The 9026-nt window shown below is 41.6% G+C and overlaps 2 pseudogenes; one reads left to right on the top strand and one right to left on the bottom strand.

The window, feature by feature from the left end:
• Positions 1–1867: 1867 nt before the first annotated feature.
• Positions 1868–4773, bottom strand: LOC147430484 (uncharacterized; annotated as a pseudogene).
• Positions 4774–7302: 2529 nt separating this feature from the next.
• Positions 7303–8514, top strand: LOC147430485 (uncharacterized; annotated as a pseudogene).
• The last annotated feature ends 512 nt before the right edge of the window (positions 8515–9026 follow it).

The following is a 9026-nucleotide window of genomic DNA, read 5'->3' on the forward strand; positions in this document are numbered from 1 at the left end:
GGGGGGGGGGGGGGGATATATTCTAAATGTGTGTGTGTGTGTGTGTGTGTGTGTGAGAGAGAGAGAGAGAGAGAGAGAGAGAGAGAGAGAGAGAGAGAGAGAGAGAGAGAGTGAGAGAGAGAGAGGGGGGGGGGGGGATATATTCTAAATTTGAATTTTTATTGGCACTGTCGTTACGGCAAGGCCTATGGGGAGGAATTTTGCTACCATCACCGTAGGGGCTTTAGCCAATCAAGATTTGTTGTCTAAGAGTGTTCATTTTATGTGGATGACATGCGTGCAATAGCTATTTTTTCTTGGGTGGGCGTGAGAAATTCAAAAGGGACCTACATTCCAAATGTGTTAAAAAGGCTTCTAGCATCATGGTGTGTGCAAAGCAAGGCCACATGCAGAAGCCACAATATTCCCTCTTGTCAGCATATGACAAGTTCTCCGTTCATTGAGCGCCAACATTGACAGGAAGTCTTGTGCCACTGCATTCTGTGCTATAAACTTAAACCTGACATTGTTCGTCACAAGAAGGACGAGATAGCCTGCTCAAGAATTGGACATGTGCTTTTACCTCATTGGATAGCTAGTAGGTTGACTAGGTCCGCATTTAGCCATAGGAGCATTTCTCTTTCCTTTAATGACGAGCGCTCGACTCACCCAATTGGATTTTTCTCTCAATTGCACATCCACCTTAGGTTGCTTTTATACGTCAATAGTAGAGAAAGATGGTGAAGTCCCATATAAGCTGCATCTTGGCGAGCCCCATTCGGCCCTGAGTGAAGAATTTGGACAATGGGCGGGACTACATTTAGCATGTCCTTGAGCATCTTGGCACCTACTGGAAAGTACGTCCACAAGGAAATGAATAGCTCCCGCACGCACAATCCTAACCTTGTTTGGTTTCTTTATTGACAAGGTAAGAGGAAATGCGAGTGCATCCATCTCCACAGTACTGGGTTTCTTTGATCTCAAGAGTGGAAGAAAACCTTGAATAATATCTAGGAAACACAATGAAATGCAGTTTTTTTGCACTCGCAACAGTCATCAAAGCTCAGAAATTGCCCCTTCCTGTTCCTCTTCTTCCTTAGGTCTTAGCCTTTGAACAAGTGTAGATACCGTAGATGGTGGGCATGCAAAAGATTGTGTTGACTCGGGGACGAATATCAAGAGGGCCTGGTTAGCAGATGGGTGGCGATTCTTTGGTGCAAGAAGAGGTCGATATTCTACATGTAAGGTTGTACTCACAACCTATTGGGTTCATGGCCCCATGACAATATCACCCTTCCTCTCTCTCTCTCTCTCTCTCTCTCTCTCTCTCTCTCTCTCTCTCTCTCTCTCTCTCTCTCTCTCTCTCTCTCTCTCTCTCTCTCTCTCTCGTTTCTACTTGCGATCTCCTGCTTGTGTGAAATCGCTACTTGCTATTGGTCTCGGTGCCCATGGTAGTGCGAGAAGAGGACATATGTAGCCTATAAGGATGGTGCGCTGAGAAGGGAAGAGGAAAACACTTTTAATGTAGGCAACCCCAAGTTAACCCTTTAAATATTATATTGGCTGTTCACCATCACACATCGTATGGAAAAGCGAGCAAGACATATATTTGTCTAACATGAGTCCTAAGTAGGCGGCATCACAATTACTCCAAAAGATGCAGTGATGTTTGTCGTAACACAAGCAATATCAGGTGACCTCACCTACCTAGACAAAGAGAAGCATCAAAATGGATGAAATGTCAATCAAGGAGCTCCCTAACGGTTGGCTACAAAAAGGAATCAAAGAACTACACATTGATCAGACACCAGTGCATGATGTGGATGCTATCACTCAAGCTACCAGCACCTTGGGATCAGAGTGAGCACCCTCCAACCATTAGGATCCATTATAAGAAGTATAAAGTGTGCAATTCATGAAAACCAACACAAATCAACCCTGTCAATAGCATAAGAAGATGTAACACGTGGAGACCACCCCTAAATGCCAAAAGGTAAGTCCCAAAGTCGCCTATGTACGCATTGAGATGGGTGTCCATGAGAAGGTTGTTGCATGTAACATCCCAATGAACAAAAGGGGAATAACAATCATGATGAACGTATATCTATTGGGCCGCTCCAAAGCTAATGTTTTACTCTTTGAGACATGGAGAGGACGGTTGTGGTGCATCAAGTCACCTAGGCTACCATTGGACATGTACTCACATACTCAGAGTAACACAGTAGCTTAACAATGTGCTTGTGTCAGATCTTTTCAAGTGTTTCTCAATTCGAATCAAATTCTTTGTTGTCTCTACCTCCCCCATGGTTGGTTACCTTGTTTAGTATCTTTACAAAAACTACCTCGCATTAATTAGCACATGCAATCTTGTCAGTTGTCGCGACGCTTCCATTGCCAAGTATTGGATTGTCATCATCTAGACATCTCACAATGTGAAGGTCTTCAAATTCCACCTTCTAGAAGGTGAAGATCGTCCAAGTGTTTGAGACTGATCAAAAGTCAAACATATGCCTTCTGCCATCTCTCTGAAATTACATCCAATCAGGAATATGAAAGCCACCACAAATCTGTAAGATTCCAAGGCCATCATGATACATTTTGTTGTGGGATTTCTCCTAGTGCCATGGCAAAGCTTAAAATGTCCACAACTAGAGATCCATGTCTCTTGAAAAGCTCCTAAAAAATCATTCGATTGGATGTAATTTTAGAGAGATGTTTTAACTTGCCAATTTGTGGTGGGATGGTGCCTAAAAAGCGGTTGTGGGAGAGGGAGAGAAAAGTATAGTAAGGTTCCCTTAAATTGAAGTCCTCTATGGGTAAGCTACTAGAGAAATTTGGGCCAAGTTCAAACCAATGAGGTAGTTTTCATTTAGCTACAAAAGAAACAGAGTAGGGGAGCCCCAAAGGCCACGAGGCATGGAGCAAGATATCTGATTGTTGTCAAGTAGCACACGCTGAAGAGTGGGGCTTTTTGCAAATGTTGACATGATACCTCCACTGGACCTGTTAGCACTAAGTTACACTTCTTGCAAATCTCCTTCGTCACACAAATTTGTTGGTAGAAAGTCTATTAAAATGTTAGAATACATAATCACCTTTTCTAGCTTAGACACTTTTCCGAAGTTTGGAGGCATGGCTTCACTGAGATTGTTGTTGAAGGCGAATACCTCTGTCAGACTGGTAATGAATACAAGGCAAGAGGGAAAGGGACATGTGAGGTAGTTGTGAGAGATATGGAGGCAAAGGAGGAAGGAGATGTTTGTAGGAATAGGACCTTCAAGCTAATTATGGTAGAAAGCAAGTTGATTCATGCTCTTTAGATTCATAAGGCTCGGATGTAGTTCTCCTCCTAGCAAATTTTGGGATAAGTCCACGTTTGATAGCTTAAAGAGGTTATCGAGTGAGGCAGGGATCGCGCCATGTAGATTGCAGTTGGCAAGCCAGAGGCCCACAAGCTTTGTAAGGTTCTTCAATTTTGATGGGATGTTTGCCATGTTGGAAAGTGGATTGTCGGTAAGAGATAAGGTCTACAAATTATTGAAATTGTTCAAACTAATAGAGAGAGAAGAGCAAAGCACTTTATTGGCACTAAGACAAGGGCTATGGGGATGAACTTTTCATCCACGGTCATAGGGATTTGGCCTATTAAAATTCACCGTGTGAGGGTGTTATTTTTTTATGTAGAGGCTAAGTGTGTATGCTGCTTTTAGATAGGATCTATCATAAATTTTAATGTCTACCTATTCCAAAAATACTTTCTCATATTGAGTAGATCATTTAATATGAGAACCATTCATCCTACGAACAGATCACCAAAGTCTTAAGTACTTCATGACGCAAACCTAACTCTTCGACAAACAAATGAGATGGGTAAAATTTCTTTTGCAATTCAATTTTCATATTGCTCACATTGCTGGCAAGCACAATCAAGTAACGGATTCATTATCTTCAGGGCCAAGGGCGAGCCAAGGGCCACTGCAGTGTCCATAGCAACTCAATTATCTATCTTCCATGATACATGAGTATGCTAGTGACCCAGATTTTAAAGATGTAATTTCAGCCCTTGCCTTATGGAAGAATAAAGAAACATTCACTTTGCAGGATGGTTATCTTCTCCATGGCAATCGGCTATGTGTTACTCACTCTTTTCACGAGAAAGTAAAGTATGAGTCCCATTCTCCTCCCTATCCGGGGCATAGAGGGATTCAACCTAGTCTTTGAGGAGTAGAGATGTATTTCTATTGGACTACCATGAAAGTGTACATACAAGAGTATGTTTCCAAATGTGTGGTATGCCAAAATACCAAGTGTGATAGGGGGAAGCAACCTCAATTACTCCAACCATTGCCAATTCCTAATTCACCATAAGAGAGCATATCCATGGATTTTATCTATGGATTGCCCAAGTCTATCCATGGGAATACGGGAATATGAATGATAGTTGACACGTTTAGCAAACAAGCACATTTTATACTTGTGAAAACGACTATCAAGGCACACCAAATGGCAATCCTCTTCATATCCCAAATTTTTAAACACCATGGCTTGCCAACATCAATAGTGTCGGATAAAGATCCTCAAATGACCAGTAATTTATGGAAGGGTCTCTTTAAGAATCTATGTACACGGCTAGATTTCTCTTCGGCCTATCACCCACAAATGGATGGACAAAATGAAATAGCCAACCTTACGATTCTCGATCTACTCAAGACTTATGTTACAGAAGTAGATCAATGTGCCCAATGGGATAAGTAATTACCTCTTGTAGAGTATGCGTACAATAACACTCTCCATACCACTACAAGGAAGGCTCCTTTTGAAATCATTGAGGGAAGACCTAAAAGTCCCTTGCTACTTAAGGTACATGGGACGATCTTTGTCTCAAGAGGCATAAAAGATTGTCATGCTTAAATGACTAAGGTGCTTGAAGTGTTCAATTCAAACATCTGCTCTCATGATCAAGAGGCATATTGTCATCCTTAAATCACTAAGGTGCTTAAAGTGTTCAATTCAAAGATGATTTCTTAGGGAGCATAAAAGACACATGTCTAGATCCTCCCCACTTTGCCCTCGTATATACTTGAATCCTATTGGATAGGCTTTAAAGGGGTCCAATGAGAATTTAGATGCATTTAAATAAATAATTTAGCTCTTTCTCTCAACGAGGGAAAAGAGGACACTTGTCCAAATGATATAATTAAATAATACGAGAGAGAGAGAGAGAGAGAGAGAGAGAGAGAGAGAGAGAGAGAGGGGGGGGGGGGGGGGGGGGGGGGGGGGGGGGGGGGGGGGGCTGATTTGGGCATCCTTATTCACACACACACTTTGATGGTGTGAAAAAAAGAACTCTATCTCCTTCTCCAAGCTTAAGAAGTTGAGAGCCTACACTAACAACTCTTGGCTATGGAATGGAAATCCAACCAATAGCCAAACTTGGGGACAAGTTAATTCTTTCATCAAGTTGATTAAGGGCATAATTTTGATGCTGAAGCTTTCGATCTTCATTGCATCGATTAGGTCTTAAGGAACACAAATCTCGTACTGTACCGAGTCTCTCATTATGAGAGAATCTATAATACAAAAGCCTTTTGGAGGGGGGTGGAGGGGGACCGGCTCCAAGTAAATATGGTCCTCAACTGTTGTCAACTTCTTTAATTCTCTCTCTTGCAAAGTTTTGTTCATGCCAAGCTAATTAGGTATAATGAATATGTTGCTATCTATCATCGAGTATTCTTTTTATACTCTTGAAGAATTCTCTAAAAAATTATCACTATAGTTACTTAATTTCGTTACTTTCCATGTTACAAGTCCAATTCTGTTTATAGGATACAATAATTCTTGAGAATTTGCTATGGACGTAGACTTTGTTCTTGGGCATCATTGTTAAGAACATTAGGGTGGCGATCGAATGCAATTATTAGGACACTCGTGAAATAAGAGCGATGCTCCTAGAGTCATTTCTTTGAAGTTAATCCACACACACACACACACACACACATATGTATATATAAATATATATAGTAGCTATGGAGTAGCTATGGCTTCTACTGGTTAGCATAGTTAGCATCGCAATTATGTTGATGGTTTAAAAAGTTATTTAATTGCCATTCTACCTAGCTACCTTTTCTTTACTGCAACTAATTTCTTCGTAGGTTTGAGGGCTAATTACCAAATGTGTGAAGAATAATCTATTTTTTAGAATATCTCATAAACATAGTTGTTTTTGTATTGAGTTCATTGTTGAATGCAAGATAGCAAGACATCAATGCCCAAAAATATCAAAACCTTGTTAAAATCAAAGCCTAGCATGTATTAATATGTTTGCATGAATTCTTTACAGTACTATGTTTTTATCTCCACAATCACATTGATGATTAAACAACATGATGTTGCATCTCTATAAGATCTCCGTCTTAGGCAACCGTCACACGATGCATAGTTATTGGTTACTTTTTGAAATAAATGTGCATCATGCATGGTCACACGAGCACCAATTATTTGTCTTATATGGGACTATGCAAGGCATTTTGTAACTATGTCAATTTTGGCATACTTGTTCAATAACGTCTTATGATAACTATGCTCCATGTGACCACATCCTTAATGTTCTCGTGACAAGGCTGTGTGCATTATTTTCAAATTAAATGTGGTGCCCCCTCCATGATTAGAAATATTAGTACTCATTTCTTCAAGAATTGTTTGCGTTAATGTGCCATCATACAAATATAGTGTTTCAAGTTATTCCTCCTACTTTTTATGTGTCGCCTAATGAAAGATGCCACTGTGAGCTATTACTTTGTTTTTGGTCTACCCCAAAGGGGTGAGGCCTTAGTGACACCTCCCCTTTTTGCTAATGAAAAAGGGGAGGTAATTTACAATCCTAACAAAAAATTCCCTTTGTTGAGAAATAAAGTGTTATTGGCTTGATTACACAAGCCCTCTTAAAGAAATCAACGGAGGCTATGAAGTTCCATGATTTCAATCATATAGTATCTCTCACAATGAATACATAGGATTGATGTGATTTCTTTCTCACCCCATGAATAGACAAGATTGATGTGATTTATTAAAGAAGTGGCATTGGCGAGTTGTAAAGATACCCTCTCTCTTCTCTCTCTTCTCTCTCTCTCTCTCACTTGCTCACTAATTGTGTGAGTCATTGGTCATTCCATAATTGCAACTAGCACAAACACTGTAGTAGAGTAATATTGGGCTATGATCTTTTGTTGATGGTGAGCAACTTTACATTTTGAGTGTTCCTTGCCGTAGCCTTATAGGGTGTTGTAGTTGGCTTGCTAGCAGAGGTAGAGCTCGAATTCCACGATGAAGGAGGCATGCTCAAATCTAAGACCATACATGAGCTCGGTGAACTTGAAGACAATGTCATTATGGCTGGTGAAGGCATCATGCTGAGAGAGACGTCCATAGAGAGCCCCATCTCCTGCTCAAAACAGAAGCGCTCGATGATGAGTTGGTGGCCATTGAAGCATGGACAGTCACCACGAAAGGTCTCCAAGAAGAACGCACTAGCTACTACGAGTACAGGAAATGGAAAGACTCCTAGCCTTGGTGGTGTCTTTGATGAGGAGTGTATGCTTGAAATCTTGGGATGATCAAGGATATAGTGTAGAATTAAATAAATAACATGTGATTGTCTCAATGTATGGATTGCCCACATTTAACCAAGCAATTATCTAACTTATCTCTAAATAGACCGTTTGCTTCATGCTCATCTTGGTGTTGTCTAAATAGCTTTGAGAGAGAGAGAGAGAGAGAGAGAGAGAGACTTTTCTAGCTCATCCCTCCTCACATTTGGATTCATGATTTCAATGCGTCTTTCTTAAATATAGAAGGATATCCCCAAAAGAATTTTAAATTTAGATGTATTTGCTATCCAACTGAAGTTGAAGTTAGTACAAAGCACCTAGCCAGCCAGATGGGCCACAGATAGAGTCGTTACACACACACATACACACACACAGAGAGAGAGAGAGAGAGAGAGAGCAACGTGGCCAACACAATCAAGCCATGCATATTAAGATTTGCGAGCGCACTAGCCAGATAGATACAACACTAGTAGGCTCTCGAGCTCATGTAGTTATTAGGAGGGCGAGCGAGAGAGCACATGCACTGAGGAGGCCACAGCTAGCAGGAGATGCATGCAGGGGGGCTGCAGCAGGAGGTCGAAGGGGCGGTGGAGGCGCCTGGCGTCGCCGGTGGGCAGCAGATGGGGACGGCATTGGGGTTGGTGGGCAGATTGATGGCGCACGCCGTGATGCAGGCCAGACTGGGCGTATAACACGGGCGGAAGCAAGGGCCCCTGCACCACCAGGTTGCACTGTTGTCCGCTGGCGGAACACTCCCCTTCAGTGTATTCCAGTTAGGTCTAAGTGCTGAGAGAGTGATATAAGGGGCATGGGCGAACAAAGCACAAATAAAGGCACTTACCCTGCACTTGCAGGAGGTGAGGCCCGTGAAGGGCGAAGGTCACGAGAGCCGCCAGCACCACGCAGCGCGAGAGGGCCTGTACTTTGAGGATTGCCATTGATCTAAGCTGCGAATTGCTTCTGGAGTAGGGTAGTGCACTACGACGTAGCACAAGGCCAAGTGCTGTTCCAGCCGAGTGAGGCTTCCTTCTTTTTTATACATAGCTCGGGGTCAAAGTGGGAGAGATTGCAGCGCAAGAGGGCCTGTACTTTGAGGCTTGCCATTAATCAAAGCGGGACAGACTGCATTTAATGGGACTCGGGCCTGGCCTCCTTATAATATAGCAAGGTCGTCTATAGTAGACGAGGGCACTGCCTTCGATTAAAAATTGTATTTGCTAGTTAGAAATGTTATTAACAACCTATAGTAACAAATAGTTTGAAGAAAAAACACTGAACTTTGACCAATGAAAGTAATTAGAATAAAGAATATTTGTAGTTGTGTACTCTAAGGAAGAATATGTGCTGATTTTTATGTTTTTATCACAAAAGAAAAGCAGTTATGAATCACATAATAAATTGTGATATAGAAAAACAATAAATTGTGACCATGAAAAACAA

Source organism: Adiantum capillus-veneris, chromosome 21 (genome assembly GCF_014529385.1).
Source record: "Adiantum capillus-veneris isolate H3 chromosome 21, ASM1452938v2, whole genome shotgun sequence".
Taxonomy (NCBI): Eukaryota; Viridiplantae; Streptophyta; class Polypodiopsida; order Polypodiales; family Pteridaceae; genus Adiantum; species Adiantum capillus-veneris.